Source organism: Artemia sp. Qi Xiang Cuo, chromosome 1, assembly GCF_049724085.1.
Source record: "Artemia sp. Qi Xiang Cuo chromosome 1, ASM4972408v1, whole genome shotgun sequence".
Lineage (NCBI taxonomy): Eukaryota > Metazoa > Arthropoda > Branchiopoda > Anostraca > Artemiidae > Artemia > Artemia sp. Qi Xiang Cuo.
The window spans coordinates 1170448-1189457 of record NC_142794.1 but is presented as its reverse complement, the minus strand read 5'-3'; the positions used below and the strand labels follow the sequence as shown (position 1 = coordinate 1189457).

Sequence of the window (19010 nt, the reverse complement as noted above, 5' to 3'; positions counted from 1 at the left end):
CTCAAAAGTATCCGTAACTCAACAATTATTCGGTATTATTTCATCATATGTTTGATTTAGTCTGGTAGCTCTTTACTTTTACTCGAAAAGTGTCCTCTTGTGGGAAAAGTTTTTTGTCACTTTAACTAGTATGATCTTGGATATAAGTTTACGCTTGAAAAATTATTTAACTTTATTTCTGCTCATCTTCGATTTAATGTAGTAGCTCTTTACTTTTCTTTGAAAAACTTATTTTATGGAAAGTTTTTTACTTATTAAAAAATCTATTGGTAATGAATTGTAAGTAAGGAGCGAGCCAGCTCAAAAGGTATCCATAACTCAACAATTATTCGTTATTATTTCATCATATCTTTGATTTAGTCTGGTAACTCTTTACTTTTACTCGAAAAGTGTTCTCTTGTGGGAAAAAGGTTTTTGTCACTTTAACTAGTATGCCATTGGACATAAGTTTACGTTTGAAGAATTATTTAACTTTATTTCTGCTCATCTTCGATTTAATGTAGTAGCTCTTTACTTTTCTTTGAAAAACTTATTTTATGAAAAGTTTTTTAATTAATAAAACATTTTGTGGTAACGAAATGTAAGTAAGGAGCGACCCAGCTCAAAGGTATCCATAACTCAACAATTATTCGCTATTATTTCATCATATCTTTGATTTAGTCTGATAGCTCTTTACTTTTACTCGAAAAGTGCCATCTTGTGGGAAAAAGTTTTTTGTCACTTTAAATAGTATGACCTTGGATATAAGTTTACATTTGAAGAATTATTTAACTTTATTTCTGCTCATCTTCGATTTAATGTAGTAGCTCTTTACTTTTCTTTGAAAAACTTATTTTATTAAAAGTTTTTAATTAATAAAACATTTCGTGGTAACGAAGTGTAAGTAAGGAGCGACCCAGCTCAAAGGTATCCATAACTCAACAATTATTCGTTATTATTTCATCATATCTTTGATTTAGTCTGGTAGCTCTTTACTTTTACTCGAAAAGTGTTCTCTTGTGGGAAAAAGTTTTTTTGTCACTTTAACTAGTATGACATTGGACATAAGTTTACGTTTGAAGAATTATTTAACTTTATTTCTGCTCATCTTCGATTTAATGTAGTAGCTCTTTACTTTTCTTTGAAAAACTTATTTTATGAAAAGTTTTTTAATTAATAAAACATTTCGTGGTAACGAAGTGTAAGTAAGGAGTGACCCAGCTCAAAGGTATCCATAACTCAACAGTTATTCGCTATTATTTCATCATATCTTTGATTTAGTCTGGTAGCTCTTGACTTTTACTCGAAAAGTGTTCCCTTGTGAGAAAAAGTTTTTTTTTTGTCACTTTAACTAGTATGACATTGGACATAAGTTTACGTTTGAAGAATTATTTAACTTTATTTCTGCTCATCTTCGATTTAATGTAGTAGCTCTTTACTTTTCTTTGAAAAAAAAACATAGTTCTTGGAAAGGTTTTTTTTTTCCTGGTTTTATCACAGACATTAAATATCATTAATGCTTCTATCAATGACATTAAACCTCGCACCGTATTTAAAAAAAAAAAAAAAAAAAAAAACCATCTGGCTAATTGATGAATTTTAGACATACAAAATTATAGATAAAATGAAAAATAATGGGTAACCCTGTTTATTATATTTATAGAACACCCCTCAGTATATTCATGAAGACTATACCTTTCCACAGAGCTTTTGACCATAGTGTTCTCAATCTTTTTATGATGTATGGAGCGAGTGGGAGCTCACAGAAAGTGAGGAGGTCCTTCTTTGTACTAGTAGAGCCTTCGAAGGTACCGATGATGATATAATGGAAGTTCATTATACTGAAGATGGACTTTCATATACGTCAGAAGATCTGGTACGGCAGGGGCCTTCAGGTCGTCTTTACATAGAAGACGATGAGCGGTTGGCCCCTAGTTTGCCTACAATGAGAGTACGCGGCGATTTATTTGAGGACATGCCCCCTTTAATCGATATAGTGGTCAATGATGATGAAGATGAGGTTCAATTACTTGAACCGGAGGTTGAGTGTATACCACCTCCTCTGGTGAATATAGTGATAGTAGAAAATAATGCTGATGATGATGATGTTCAAGTAATTGAGCCTGACGTCATATATTTAAAGAGTATTATAAATATTGATTTAACGAATAAATAAAGGATTAGAATAATGATTTTATTTAAATAGCATGGACAAAAAAATTAAATGTTGATTTCTTAAGAAAAAAAATTACACAGCTAACTTCTACGAAATTTTTTTTATCTTTGATAGAAAACTTGGCTGTGGACTGAGAACACTCTAAGGGATGATCTAATCAATCTGAACTATTCATGTACAGAAGTCTCTGCTGGTATTCTTACTCTATGCATATCGAGTATGAGAAAATTAAAATAGCAGAAACAAATTTATTGTATGATTATGGTATAAAACTTATCAAGCATATCAAAATGGGATTTATCGTAAAAAGGTATATGAGAACACTTCCACCATGGTTTCCGTTGTTTAAAATCCTTTTCGTAGAATGACCTCTTATGATGTCTCTTGAAGGGCCACTTTTTCTCTTCTCTTGGAGCATAATCATCATAATAATCCGAGTTATATCTTGCACTATACACATTTTTCTTTGGGTTTTCACTTCTGTCTTTTACGCTATAGAAAAAGCCCTCTTTTACCAGTCTTTTCTTTTGATCTTCCTTTTCTATCATATCAATCCTTCTTTTATCTGAGCTTACTTGCAATCGGTCTAAATTTCTCTCCATGTCGCATATAATTTTTCTTCTCGTTTCCTCCAGATTCTTCTCACCCGTCTCTGCCTCTATTCTGTCTAAACATTCAGTAGGTTCATGTGAATACTCAAAATCATGAAAATGTCCTTTACAAATAGAACAGTTGCAATAAAAGGATATTTCTAACTCAACTTGTTCACTCATGTTATTACTCTGCTAACTAAAAACTTAGTGAATTCTATTCACAGACTAATAAAACTATAGCAAAAATCCCTTCCTTATATTCACACCGCCGCTAATATGTAAACAAGCCCTCTGATTGGCTGAGAAGGATACACGTGATCTAACTGTTTCCCGTTATCGCATCAATAATATTCCCTATCGATCACTCACTCAATTTCTCGGAAATCCACTCCCACCTCTATTATGCGATAAAGTTCTCGGAAATCCACTTATTCTTTGATTACGTACTCAAGTTTTTGGAACTTAACTTCCCCCTCAAATACTAGATCAATACTTTGTTCCCTAGCGATTATTTAAATCACCCCCCCCTTTCTTTAATCAATAATCCCCCTGCCGATTAGGTAAATCACTCTCATGTCATTACACGTGGCCAAAAAATAACATATCTATTGACCTTGACCCCCATTAGACTCGATCGATAATCCTTGAATAAATTATGCAAAAAAAGTTGTAGGTGGCAGCAGGGGTGAGTCCCAGGAGTATAAGATAGCTTTCTACTAACAACTCACAGCAGCATCCCGCCACCCGAGGCCAACACAGCTACGCATGATCCTCCTCCGTCCCAATATACTTAAACCTCTTTACACTTTCCCTTCAAGTTCAAATTTCCCTTAAATCCTTCCTAACTACCTCCTCCCACCCCATTCGGGGCTGATTGATTTAATCATTCTTATTGTTTTTTTAAGTTTTATTTTTGCATTAATATGTACTGTGGGTGGAAACATTTTAACTGATACATAAACATAAAAGTTTCTTATACACATAAGCTTTCAATTTTTCCACCAACCCTTCCTCGAATAACCACTCCCCATATTCAGGAGGTGTCAACTCACGGAAACTTTAGGGGGAAGGAGGGTAATTTTGTTGTCTTTTTCTCTGTGGAAATACCGCAAAAAGGTAATTTCAATGCTAATACCAAAAAAAGGTGTTTTCAATGCAAATACCAAATAAAAGGTGTTTTCAAAATCAACCCTTAGCGGACGCCCTTGCCCATATTGAGAAAGAATGTCCTAGGTGCTGCTTACTTAGTCTTGACTTAAGGGAAGGCAAGCAGTTCCAAGTTCTATGCTTTTGTGATGGAAAAAAACTTCAAAAAAAAAAAAAATTACGCATTATAGCCTACGGTTCTTGTTAAGTATATATATATATATATATATATATATATATATATATATATATATATATATATATATATATATATATATATATATATATATATATATATATATATATATATATATATATATATATATATATATATATATATATATATACATATACATATTATTTTTGTTGATCGCTATTTTGCGACTTTTGGCTATGCAGAAGTAGTTTCCCACCTATCAGTTTTGCCCCTTAAAAAGGGCTCTGGAAATTGGACCTGCAATCGAAAGAGCCCTTCATCTCCTTTGTACAACCATCGTATTTCAAATAAGTAGATGAATGGGACAAAATAAAATAAAAATTATACATATACAGGAGAGACACATTACTGTTTACTTAGTCAGTGCTGTAACGTTGACTATCAAGCGTGTCATATTTTCAATTTAAGTGTAATGGATATGAAATTAATACCTGATTAATGTGATTTTTTGTACAAATTTTAATGTTTTTGATGCTACATAAAACAAATGTTACTCCTACAGCAACTCATCGCTGGAGAAAACCAAAGCTGCAGCATTGAGGTGGCACAAAGCCGCCTGAGGCCAACAATGCAGCGCCTTGTCATTTTTTTGCTGTATGCATACAATGAAATATGACTTGAATTAGTCGTAATGAAAATGTAGGTGAGATTACAAATACGTTCATTCGGATCGGAAAAAATATGGCGGTATTTTGGGCCGTTAGGTATATAGGCAGGAATTTCTTTTGAGTTTACTGGTAAATATGACGAAGTGAAAAAATCGGCAAATTAAATTGAAAATATGAGAACTTTTAGCAACAAGTAACATCTCGATTTTTCAAGGGGGGCATGGGGCCCTAAACCTCCCACCGCTGCGTACGTGTTTGGTGACAGTGTCAAATTTTGCCCCGACAGTTATTTATAGTAGGCCTACGTGAAGCTATATTCGACTAAACATGCATTCAGACAGTCTGCAATTAAAATTAAACTAGTCTTGATTTTTGACAATAATAATTTGGCAGTAAAAGGATATAATTACTGTGTAATTACAACGTAAAATGTTTAACATTTCCCGTATTTAAGAGTTGAATCCTGGAGGAAGGGAGACAGGAAGGCAATATCGGAAGTTTGCGATGCAGAACCTGACGTAAATATGACCTTTGAAGCTTTTCTATCTTGTTATGTGATTTCTGATCCCACAAGGGACGTTTTGGGGTTGACCGTATCCCTTGACCTCCCCTCCAGCCAAATTTGTTCCTATTAAGAGCATGTAATAATATTCTTCTACGCCTCTCACCTCATTGAATGTAAATTATTTACTCTCTGACAGTGGCGTACACAGGAGAGCATCGACCCCTCTCTCAAATATAAAATTATCTTGAATGTCTGGGTACTTCTTATTCAAATTATCAAAAAGAGCTGTTTGTTTACTGTTGCAACCCCCCTGAAAATTCTTTTAATATGACCCCCCCCCCCCGAAAAAATCTTGCGTTCAAGTCTGCTTCATGCAATTTGTAGCCCATACTTTGTGCGAAGGTATGCACAAATCCTTTTTTTCCACTAAAAAAAAAAAGGGCCAAGGGAAACTGATTGGATGCTTTCTTGTAGCCAAGAGCCACGTAGGCATAAGGGAGCCATGGAAATAGGAAGGGGGTACATGTCTCTACACATATTGTATACCGGCAAATCCCCTCTCGATAAGTGGTTTGATTGAGTACGCCTTAAAAATCATATAAGATAACGTTAAAGAACACGAGGGAGAAGAAAAGGTGTATGAAGAAGAATGAAGATAATAAAAGCTGTAAGGCTGAGCAAAGACCGATGAAAAGGCATAAACAAGGGGTTGGCAAGGCAAATGGAAGGATCGCAACACTGTCGCACCTTATTGGTCCGTTCCAAATAAGAAGTTCTGATATATTGCGACAAAAAATTGCTTTTGAAATATAGTTCGCGGGGCGAAACGAAAATCCGTTGACAATTGCCCCATAAGGCGATTTTTTTTTCTTTGCGTCAATAGATGAAGAAAAAAATGAGAGTACTTTCTTTGATTCTGCTTGTGCCCAGACTTTACTTGTAATAAACAACTTTTTTTACTTTGCTTACTTTACCTACAAGAAAATAGCTTGTGATATTTTTTTTGTTCTTGAGAACAAACTAAGAAAGAAGAACTCAGAAGAAAATAAAATGATGCATAATCTCATCAAACCCGAGATACAAAAAAAGAAAACAAATTATCTTGCATAAGTCACATATATTTGGTACTGGTGAAAAAAATCTTGATTCTTTTATATAAGAATGAGCATTCAGGCACGTACGCATGAATTTGTTTCGGGGGGGGGGCAAATCCTTCAAACCCATTATTCTGTGAGAAAAATCAGAAAATTATGGGAAAATGCAAAAATCGTGAGATTTCGGGGGGGGGGGAGGCGGCCCCCCCTGCGTACGTCCCTGTGAGTATTTTATATCAATTATTTCAGGTTTAATTGATGGATCTGTATTATATTGTGACCATTCTATTGGCCAGACGTAAGCCTATAATATATACTAATGCAAACAGAGGGAACTGGTGATTGTCAGCAAATAGCTTGTGATATTTTATTTATTTATTTATTAGGAGCTAGGCTGCTCATTCCAAAGATTGAACACATACCAAACACATTTTACCTGATTCATCAAGTGTTTTTGCCACCACCTTCCATGCATTTTCTTTGATTCCTATGTCCTAGTATTCTTTGATGCTTATGTCATACAATACAGGATATCATCTAATGCTTCTTTTTAGTTAAATAAAAAAACAAGTTTTTTTTTACTGAAAGTAAGGAGCAACATTAAAACTTAAAACGAACAGAAATTATTCCGTATATAAAAGGGGCTGTCCCCTCCTCAACGCCTCGCTCTTTACGCTATTGTTTGACTCTGTCTCACAACTTTATTTTTTAAGCAATAAAAAACTTTAGCGTAAAGAGCGAGGCGTTGAGGAGGGGACAGCCCCTTTCATATACGGAATAATTTCTGTTCGTTTTAAGTTTTAATGTTGCTCCTTACTTTCAGTTAAAAAACTTGTTTTTTTTATTTAATTTCTGAACGTTTTTGAATTAATGCAGCTTTGATTTTGGTTCACCCTACATGTATGATTTACACTCAATGTGTATTCTAATTTTACCCTTCTTTGCTAAATGGCTTTCTCGAAAATTCGACCTGAGTTTGCCTGTGAACTAATATACATAACTAACTTCTATATTCGTATGTTTTTATTACGTATATTAGGGAGTTCGCCCTTTAGTCAATACCTCGCTCTTTACGCTAAAGTTCGAATTTTGTTCGAATCACAAACCCCTGAACCACAAAGGCCGGTTAATTTGAATAGATAGTTCTTTTGAAAGTACTAAAAAAAGGTTTAGCGTAAAGAGCGAGGTATTGACTAGGAGGCGAACCCCCTCATATACGTAACAATTTCTGTTCATTTTAAGTTGTAAAGTTGCTCCTTACTTTCAGTTGAAAAAAAACTTATGATCGTTTTTTAAATAATGCTGGGACATTTGGCGCCCCCTTCATAGGAGTTTTCCTTCCCTCAAGGAAACATCCTCCATGGAAATATCCTCCCCTGTAACCCCCTAGTCCGACCCCCCCCCATAAAAAATCGCTCCTGAAAATATATGCATACTTCCCACTAACCAATACTACACGTAGACAATGGGCAAAGTTCATAACTTGCAGCCCTTCCCCCGGGAACTGTGGGGGATTAAGTCATCCTCAAAGACAAAATTATTAGACTTTCGACTATGCTAAACAAAATGGCTATCTCAAAATTTTGAATGGGTGACTTCAGGAAAAAATGAGCGTTGGAGGGGTCATATATCCATTCCAATTTTTTGGTCACTTAAAAAAGGACCTTGAACTTTTAGTTTCCATGCGAATGAGCCCTTTCGCGATGTTTTAGGACTACTGGATTGATACGATCACCCTGGAAAAAAAATAAAAAAAAATACAAAAAAAAACAAAAATACACATCCGTGATCTTTCTTCTGGCAAAAAATACAAAATTCCACATTTTTGCAGATAGGAGCTTGAAACTTCTATAATAGGATTCTATGATACGCTGAATCTGATGGTGGGATTTTCATTAAAAAACAGTATCAGGCCCCTACTTTCGAATGTATTTTGGGGGACGGCTGGTGGGGGTTAATTTGGAAAAAAAACATACACAAGAACAGACAAATTATGTGACAAATAAAATCAGGCGATGTGAAATATTACCAAACTTCCGGATTAGGGTTGTTTTACCTTATTACAAGCCGAATACTAAGCCGTATAAACGCTTATTATAACCAGCTCAGAGAGCACGTAGGGGGTCTCGGGCCCTATACACATAAATCGCAAATTTTCTTTAATTTCTGGGTATTTCTTATTCAAATTATCCAATAAAGTATGTGCCCCCTGTGAATTTTGTATTATTTGTCCCTGTCCCCCAAGAAAATGTCTTGTGTACGTGGCTGATCTAGCTGCGTTGTCCCCCCCCCATATTATCCGAAGGACACTTTGCAATATTATATTACAAAAATGTTTTTCATAGGTATCACATTCAATGATAGAATGTTATAAAATTATAATGGAATTTTATAGACAATTATTTCGTTGTATTAGTCTCTGATCTCCCATTTTCTTAAACCTGGAGGCTATCCCGCAACATTGTATAAAACATACATTTGTTATGAGTGTCTGATATTAGCCTGGCATTAATTTATTCTGCTGTTGTTTTTATGCTGAGTATACACCTGCTGCTGCAGAAGGGAAATTGGGGATTAGCGGGCCCGTCTGGAATTCTAAGCATTCAATTGCACTCGAAGATCAAATTTGTTTTTTCTCTCTGATTCAGTATGCATTATGAGCCGTACCTTTGACATGTCTGGGAAAAGCTTTTTTTATTGTTTTAGATAGATATCGGGCCCTCTAAGGGGGCGGAGATACGAACCGCGAGCCTTGGCGACTACGAAAGGGGGGGGGCAATAATTGCAGGACGGCGTGTGGATTTTAACAATGAGAGGTATTTGGGGAGGGAATACGCCGTTTTAACTTCATGAGGATGTAACCGAATCCAGCACTTGTCAATGACTCTCCTTTGTATTAGTACCAAGGACAGTGCAAATGCAATCCGACTGTTTGAATTGGTTCAGTCGAAAATTATAGTATTATATATTTATGAAATTCCAGGAATTCAATTTTAATGTATTTTTAATGAAAAAGACATTTATCTACTCAGTTTTGGTTGTAGCGAGCGTTGAATTTTAAAAAAAAATTCGTAATTTGAACTCATTTCAGGGACCTTCCTCCTATTTTCAGATATGACTTTACCCATACGTTGTCCATCCTTTACATATTCTCTGATATTCAACCCAACAAGCGAAACGAACTTATTCTATTTTCTTTGTTTTTTTGGCTTCCTTGTAACTTTTCTCCCGTCTTACTGAGTCAATCGATTTGGCAAAGTTAACGTAGTCAAAGTACAAATTATAAGGATCACCTTGAATATTTTTAGAAGAAGTATTTTAAAAATCCGCCATTGAAATTGTCCTATTCCACAGCATACGAATTGAGACCTCATCTTCTTCTATAATAAGAGTGTTTTTTTTTTGTTTTTTTTTGCCTGTGTTCACCCAATCGACATTCTTGATATTTGCCATTTCAGTTAAAAAGAGATTCGCCTTTTTTCGCTTTTAATCTTTTTCTTGCTTAACTCTTTTGGGCTTTCGATTAAATCAATAAAAAGAACCTTCACTTCTATCTTTGCAATCTCACTTTTTCTGTTTGCCAAGATCAATATTTTGCATTGTGTCCAACTGCAGAACTTTATTTCTTCCTCGTCGAGGTTAGAAACAATAATAAAATATATAAATTGGAGTTTTGTCTTGATCGAGCAAATTAATATCTTATGTTTTTGCACTTCCATGGTCATTGGTTAAAAAGGTTAACAGTAAGACTTGAAAAGCAAAATTAAACGTCCAAGACTCCAAAAGGTGCCACTCTTCACCACATGATGTACATCTCTCAGTGCCACTTGTTCTACCAGGATTGGTACTCTTAAATCACATCGCGTCTTATCGTACTACGCATCGAAAATTTCGTGCCACGCGTGACGTGCGCAGCCTGGCGTACATAATTTTCGAAAGTAAATCTTTTTAACAGTGAAAAGTAAATCAAAATTAATATTTGGATGTATTTATTTTGAAAAGATCTGCGTATATCAGCTTGCTTGGGATCCATATGTACAAGACCACTTCATAGAGCGAATACTGATCGAAATTTGGAAATGGGACAATATGTAGAGGCGTAGCTAGGGCAAATGTTGGTTTTTTTCCCCCCTTCCGCTTTCATTATCTTAATATAAGTAAAAAGATCAGTTTGCCACCTCATTAGAGACTGTGCGTGGGGACAGCCGTCCTCTCTCCCCACCCCCTGCTACAGTCCTGACAATATGCTAATCCAATAGTGAAAAATACGTTAAAGCTATGGCAATCTCACAGAAATACTCCCTTATAAACTAGCTATGACGCCAACAAGATTATTACCCTATCCCATTTTATTAATAAAGTATAAATAATAAATATTTTCTTATCTTACAATACGTACTGCACATTCATAAAAATGAATTGAAATTATTATTTAGATGTTTTCAGTTGGAAAATTTCTATCTTGAAAACGGGATAACGCTTTATTCCAATGCTAAAAACTAATTAAAATTCACATAATCTTCCGGAAATACTTCCTTTGAAACTTGCTTCATTAGCAACAAAATTTGTATCTTTTGAATGGCGATATGGGTCTATAGCCGCTAAAAAATTGTAGACTTGGTCTCAATGATAAAATTTTGGTTGATAGTGGACCAATTACAAGTGCTAGGATGTTTAAGGCGTATAAAGAAAAACGCTCGCAATGACAAACCTGACCATTTAAAATGAAAGGTATTTTAGATCAAACAGTTTTCTTTTGTTTGGAATGAAGAAAGAGTATGCAAATTGGGAAAAAAATATTAAGATCGAGCTTGAAAAATCAAATATCCAGGAATGGAGTGAGGAGGGGAAACAGGTCTCCCCTGTTTTTTCCTGGCCATAGAGCCTTACGGGGGAATTTATATTGAAGTGTATTTTGTTGTGTTTATTAATTGAATAAAAATTGATTGATTGATTGATTGATTGAGGTAAAGAACTCGGAAACGGTAAAATTTAAAAAGGATGTTAAGACGGTTTGTGGGCAGGGGATTCTACCTTAAACTGAATTTACGAACTAGTTGTCTCACTTATTGGATGCATCTTGTAGGGTTAGTGCTAATCTAAACTACCATAATTTAGTTACGGTAGTATTTATTTCTGGTTTTATGGCCTGTTCGCAATTTTGTGGGTGACAATTAGTTGGATTATGTTTTTTTTGTGGGGGGGGGATAATTTTGTTGTGGAGCAGCACTACTGCTGTTATGTTTGTGCTTTTCGGCTTTTTATTATCGCAATCGACGGTGTGTATAGCTCGATAAGAATAATAGATGGAAATTTGGAAACAAAATACGGTATGAATAATAATAATGAAACAGAGAAGAAAAGTTTTTCTGACGTGTTAAAATTTCCAGCAATTTTTCACAAAATTGAAATCCTATCTTTCTATAATAGACAAAAAAAATAAAACAAAACCTTTCTTACTAAAATTAAACTTCTTAAAGATTATTTAACGTCGAATTCTGAGATCTGAGATTGAAAATTTTGTGTTCATTCTAGATTTCAAGGAAATAATTTTGGAAAGATAAATTTGGCAATCCCAAATGGTTTTTTTTATATATAAAGGAAGTTTTTTGTTTTTATCAAACCTTCTGAAATTCTGCATGCATAGGTCTATAAGTTTTCGAACCAGAAATAGACTAAAAATAAGTCTGGCTGTCATCCAATTCATAGAGATGAGAAAGGAAGGGGTCGGGTTAGCAAATTCTTGTCATTTCCATATCGGCCAAAAGTGTTTTTCATATCTCAGCCAAACTTGATTTGAAACTAAGCTCGTTTTCTATCTCTGCATTTGGGCAGTCCAGAGTGAATCCAACCTCTACTTGCCACGTGAGGGGAGGGGGATCCCTAAATTCTTGTCATTGGGTATCTAACAATGGGTTGTCGGAGTTGGACCAATATTTGCCGGAAGTGAACCTAGTGTCCTGTTTATGTCTTTTGGAGATCAGCACTTTATCTCAACTTTGTGGGGATACAAAGAGAGGACCCCTCAATTATTGTCATCAGAACATCTGCCAGAAGAAATTGCTGTATTTCAGCTATAAAAATGGTAAAAAAGTAAGGATAAGCGCTATGGCTTTACTTCTTTGACGTCCGTATCTGATCCGACTATAGTGGAAGGGTGGTTCCTTAATTGTTTTTATGAAGGCATCTAGGAAAAGAGGTCGTCAGTTTTCAATAAAACTTCGTAGGAAGCAAAATTAAGCGTCCCAGTTGGGCTTTTAGGCATCCACCTACAATCCATCTTCTTCGGAGGAGGAGTAAAGGGAAGGGCTCTCTAAATTCACGTCATTAGGGCTTGTACAAGAATAGGGGGTTGGATTTCAACCAAAATCCTTGGGAAGTAAAAACTACAGGTTGTTCTTGCCGGGATGGTCTATCTGGCGTTTTGACCAGATGTGAACGTCGTGAGGAAGAAAATGGGGGGGATTATTAAATTCTTGCCATTAGGACGTCTAGCAGAAGGGACTATCGTATCTCAACCAAACTGGGTCAGAATCAAAGCATATATCCCCCACCCATCATTCTGTACTAGTTGGTGACTTTCGTATCTCCCTAGATGCATCCTTATCGGCATACCCTTCTTCACAATACAGTATAGGTCATCGCTTTCCAAGTAAACGAACAGTGCTCACATAATTTCAGTTAATTCCTACTAAGTTTTTTTCCCGGTTGTGTATATTGATATTGAACTGCGATCAACTTTTGACAATATGTCTGGTAAATAATCAATGGGAATTTTTCTGTTTACGCTGTCTTGTAACACTGTAATACTGTCAAACAAATTGTTTAAAAATTAAAGTAAGTAAGGCTGTTTTAGCTGGCTTTGACTTGACTTTATTCACCGAAAACGCTATGCATAAATTTATACAAGTGGAAAACAGTGGAAAATTGCAAAAGTGAAAAATATTTTGTTGTGGAACATTTTATGAGAACATTTTTAACTTAAAGATGTTTAACTTTTTAATTTGTTTGGCTTTTTTTGCAGCGTACTGCGAATTTATGTAGCTCGATTAGTTTTTTAACTCCCATTAGTTGATAATTCTTAGAGAAGAATTCCGGGCAATTGTTTATTTCCCTTTTTTGATTTCTAGCTACGGTACTTCAATAAAACTTGTATTCATAGATGACGCGTCTTAGTGACAGTCTCGGATATGCTGACTGCAAAATCTAAATAGTGAAATGAAGAAATGGGTAGGATCTTGAAATTTTTTTAAAAAAAGCATATTTTCAGAAGTTTTCAAGTCTCCCCCTCCAATAAAGGAGATTCCTTCAAAGTGACCAATCTCTCGCAGGTATGCAAGTGATGTACTCCATTCCGAAGCTATGCGTCTTCAACTCCTCATCGTCTGAAAAAGTTGACCGTGTCGCTTCATTATGCACTTTGAAAGAAGTAAACGCACCTCGACTGAGTGAAATAGCTGTAGACTTCCTCCTTGTTTATGTTAAACTTACCTAACAAGCCCTAAGCTACCTACGGCCGTTACAATCACTTCACCACTTCATCTTGTTAGGACTTAACTTCACTCAGGCCAACTCAGATGAACCGCTCTAAGATATTTAGTTATCTTACATATTTTCTCCCCAGAGTAGCCAGATGACTAAATATTCTCATCCCATGAATCATTCAATTTTTACCCACTACTTAAAGGGGCTAACCCCTCGAAAGCCAATTTGTAAGGTTTTATCCTGCGTTTTGCTCTTCTCTTTGTAAGGGTTTATACTGCGTTTTGCTCTTCGCTTTATAAGGGTTTATCCTGAGTTTTGCTCGGCTCTTTGTAATGGTTTATCCTGAGCTTTGATCTTCTCTTTGTAAGGGTTTATCCTGCGTTTTGCTCTTCTCTTTGTAAGGGTTTATCCTGTGTTTTGCTCTTCTCTTTGTAAGGGTTTATCCTGCGTTTTGCTCTTCTCTTTGTAAGGGTTTATCTCGCGTTTTGCTCTTCTCTTTGTAAGGGTTTATCTCGTGTTTTGCTCGTCTCTTTGTAAGGGTTTATCACGCGTTTTGCTCTTCTCTTTGTAAGGGTTTATCCTGCGCTTTGCTCTTCTCTTTGTAAGGGTTTATCCTGCGTTTTGCTCTTCTCTTTGCGGAGAAAAACTGCGATGCAGTCATATTTTAACTAAATATTTAATATATAGAGATGCTTAGGGGTTATGCTATGTTGCGTTAAATTAGGTTGGGTATTTAATATATTGTGTTCTTCGCGGCGGGCTTTCCATAATTCTTTGTTGTAGTTTCCATAATGTTGTTTCTAAAGTATTATATTATCATCGTATTTTGGTATATTTCATTGAGATTAACGTCACTTAGCTTCACTTCTTGGGTGTGTTCCACATAATTAACAAGTGCCGAAGGAAATAGCCTGATATCCCCTTACTCTTTGAGATTTTGACTGTGTGCATTTATGTTTGTGTATAGGTGTGAATTCAATCGAGCCTCGGGAGGGCACCAGATGATAGGAACCTTGGGGAACATTGTGTCAATGATAGAGAATTCTCCCTACGCTTCTCCCCCCCCCTTATGGTCAGCTTACATAATAGGTTTTAACAGCGCATCTGTGATTTACGATATTAATAGAAGATAAACTAATTAGACGTAGAACAAATAAGAAGTTATTGTTAATAGGTGATCTCAAAGATGTAAGTTACAGAATATCTTCCCCACCTTCTGCGGTCACTTGAGATAAAACTTCTTAAGGACCATTTTATTTACAAAATTAATCCGAAACCGACCAATCAGATATTGAACAGCTATTGTAAACATAGCCGCTTAAAAGATCGTCAATTTAATGCTTCAGCTTTTCAAATTCTTTTATTAAGCTCAATTTTCTTATTATATTTTACTTTTTTTAATAAATAATTTCCAAGACCACACTGGCTAGGTAGGATTATTCCAGCTAAAAAAAAAAAAATTATAAATAGGCAGATATTTTGATCGAAATATCTGCGAAAATAAAAATTATTTTTATTTTATAAATAAATAGAACTTATTTATAATAAAATAATAAAGTTATTTAAAGAATCATTTGACTAGCAGCTATTAATTTAACTTTAATTCTGGATGGAAGCTCCTCATTTTATTTATTTTTTATTTGGTTATTTTGAATTTATTGGGCGTTTTGTTTTTATTGCCATGTGGAGAGTTGAAGAGCTATGTTTTTATTCCCGTTTTTGGAGATAGTGTTATTTATTCTTGAGTATATAACCCACGCGAGTAACCTTAATATAAGTCATTAATTTGATAGTTTTGTGAATTTCTTTTATTGATTATTAGAGATTTTAATTTGATAGTTTTGTGAATTTCTTTTTTATTGATTATTAAAGAACTAGAACTTGAACCGGGCTCAGTGCAAAAAAATTAAGTATATAGTAAAAAATATGCGGGTAAAAGTACTAAGGACAAAATATAAGGCCTAAAAACCCAATTTAGTGTTTATTTTAATGGAGTTTTTGTTTTGATGGTCTTTTTTTGTTCTGTCCTTGGGAGCTTCATCAGTAATTTTTTTACTCTTTAGCATATTTACTTTTGCGCACTGAGGAGGGTCAAAATATCTGCATATACATCTTTCTTTTTCCACTGACTGGAATCATCCTCATTTTTTCTTCTTCACAATTTGTTTTCATTTTACTTGGTTAATTAGGCCCACACGATTGAATGCCTGGGTCATTTAGATATGATCTACTAATTAAAGACGTTAACCCTTCTAAAACCAATATGCAAATGTTTACGTTTCACAATTTTCTTTTTCCGACTTTTTTTTTAGTTCTTGATTATCCGGTTTCCGCGATCTCCAGTTTTATTTCCGAGATTCTTTAGCCGTTCGAATTGGATGTCTAGACGTGATGTCATCTCGAGTGGGAGGAAAAGGTGGACTAGCAGGCAGCCATCATTATCGCGTGTCCGCCCAACCACCAGGAAAATCTATTTAATAGTGGCCAACACGGAATAATGTATTTGAAATGTGTATCAGTTCCGCAAGAACAAAACACTTTATGTACACTATTCAAGTTTTGAGTTAGATACGTTGTATATTATCATCTACAAAGTGCGGCTGCCTATAATCAAACCGCAACATGCAGATTTTTGAAAGTTTGAGGGATTTTTTTTTTTTTTTCTATTGACCCAGCTTAATCAATGGTCAATATCTACCAAATCATATTTTTGAGTTAGGAATAAAGTGAATACACCATTTGATGCCTTTTTTTTTGCTGATTATTAATTTAATAATCATTTATATTGTTATTGAGTTTCAGCCCCCCCCCCCCCCTACATAGGCTATACCTAACCTAACCCAACCTAACCCTGAATTGACATATATATATGACATATATATTGACATATATACGAATGCTTATTATATTCGTAATCAGCATTAAAAAAGGCATCGAATGGTGTATTCACTTTAGTCCTAACTCAATAATATGATTTGGTAGATGTTAACCTAATCAATTGGTAAAGTCTCAAAATTGTCTGATATTTTCGGCACTTCCGTATTATCCAGAACACAATCGAGAAGTTTGCTATTTGTGTTTTGCTGATGACGGCCCTTGGACATAGGTTTGAAATATTCATTCAAATGTAGAATTACACTGTCTTGCGAAAGATTTCCTTACTGTTCTTCTTCTTGTTGATGTTTATACAAGTTTGCTTTGTTGAATCTGAGATAATTTGTTTTTCTCTCGTATTCGGTTACAGTTTGCCTAGTCTGAGTGAAATAAACTATGTTTTAGGTATATTTTCAATAAGTATTTAATATATAGAGGTATTTAGTTTAGGTTTGCTGTTTAATATAATGCGTTCTGGGTGGCCTGCGTTCCATAATTCTTTGTTGTAAGTAGAGGTGACCCTAAAGCTCGTGACAGAACCACGTGGTTTATGGTTTTCTCAGTGAGAATGAAAAAACAGGAACTTTGTCACATGGAAAAGAATGAATTTTGTCACATTTATGGTTTTTTTAATGGATGGTTATGTGTGTTGTTCGATTTATTTGATGTTTTTTCTCGGATTTCAACATCAAATTATGGATGTTTTATGGTTTTTGTCAGTGAGAATTTGAAAAACAGGAACTTTCTCACTTGGAAAACCATAAACCACGTGGTCCTGTCACGAGTAGCACCTGTGCTGTCGACCTCAATTCACCTATCGTGAATCAATAATTCCCCTTAGAAACAACAAATTAATTTCCCCTTTCTTGACAGATCAATCAATCAATGACATCATCTGTCAGACTTTAAAAATTTTCGCCTAGAAACATTTCTCCAGGAATAGATCCAAATCATTAATGTCTTTGCCTCGGGAACAGTTCTACTGGTCGAACTCCAAAGGATATTAATAACCAAAGGACATGGAAACAATTAGGCAAGAAACATCTTAGCGATGAATTGTTTTAGCGCGCGAAAAGGTTTCCTATTAATTTGAAATGCGTTAGCGCAGAGATGCCAATAACAAAGGAACACGCTGAATTTGCGTTTAGGGATTATTTGGGCGAAACCGTTTTAGACAGGTTATGGAACTATTTCGGCGAAACAAATAGAGACATTTTAAAAGAAGATTTTGAAGAGATTTTAGAAGAGAATTTAATGGTGAAACTCTGTGGTCGTTATAATACACAAGTTTCATTTGAACAGTGTTGTGAGGTCCTCTAACCCAACCCCAAAGGGTTCCAATCCTCCTACCCCAACCCCGAAGGAAGCCCCCGGACCTCAAAGGCCCCCAAGCTCCCAAAGGCCCTCCACCGGTCCCCAAATGTCCCCCAGGCCCCCAACTGCCCCCCGGACACTCAAAGGCCCCCAAGCTCCCAAAGGGCCACCGGCGCCCCAAAGGCCCTCCCTGTGCCCCAAATGCCATCCCCGGGCCCCCCAACGGCCCATCAAGTTCCCAAAGGACCAAAGGGGTCCCAAAGGCCCTCCACCGGTCCCCAACTGTCCCCCAGGCACCCAAAGACCCTCCCGGTACTCCAAAGGCCTACCCTGACACCCAAAGGCCCTCTCTGGACCCCACAGGCCCTCCACCCGTCCCCCACGGGCCCCCCGAGCTCCCCCCTGCCCACCGACCCCCAACGGCCCCCCCCCCCCTCCCACGCTCTCCCCGAGCCCCCGTCTTTCGTTGATGTGTATTGTCTGAAACCTATGATTTGGGATGTGTAGTTTGCTACTTCAGGCTTTTCTGAGCTAAGGTTTCCTAGTATTTCCTAGGTGAATGTTGTCTGAAACCAATAGTTTGGGATGAGTAGTTTGCTATTTCAGGCTTTTATGAGCTAGGTTTCTTAGCCTTTCGTTGGTGTGTGTTGAGTGAAACTTATGATTTGGGATATGTAGTTTGCTATTTTTGACTTTTCTGAGTTGGATTTCTTAGTCTTCCCTAGGAGTGTGGTGTCTGAAACCTATGATTTGGGATGTGTAGTTTGCTATTTTCAACTTTTATGAGCTGGATTTCTTAGCCTTTCATAGGTATGCTTTGTCAGAACATAATGATTTTGGATGTGTAGTTTGCTATTTCAGGCTTTTATGAGCTAAGATTTTCTAGTATTTCGTAGGTGAATGTTGTCTGAAACCAATAGTTTGGGATGAGTAGTTTGCTATTTTTGACTTTTCTGAGCTAGGTTTCTTAGTCTTTCGTTGGTGTGTGTTGACTGAATCCGATGATTTGGGTTTTGTTG

The 19010-nt window shown here is 35.9% G+C and overlaps 1 long non-coding RNA gene across 1 annotated transcript in view; it reads left to right on the top strand.

Moving 5' to 3' along the window:
- Positions 1-16203, top strand: part of LOC148955883 (uncharacterized) — a 74842-nt gene extending 58639 nt beyond the window's left edge. Inside the window, exon 3 of the long non-coding RNA XR_016142086.1 lies at positions 16116-16203. This is a non-coding gene — a long non-coding RNA (uncharacterized LOC148955883). The remainder of the gene's footprint in view (positions 1-16115) is intronic.
- Positions 16204-19010: the final 2807 nt, after the last annotated feature.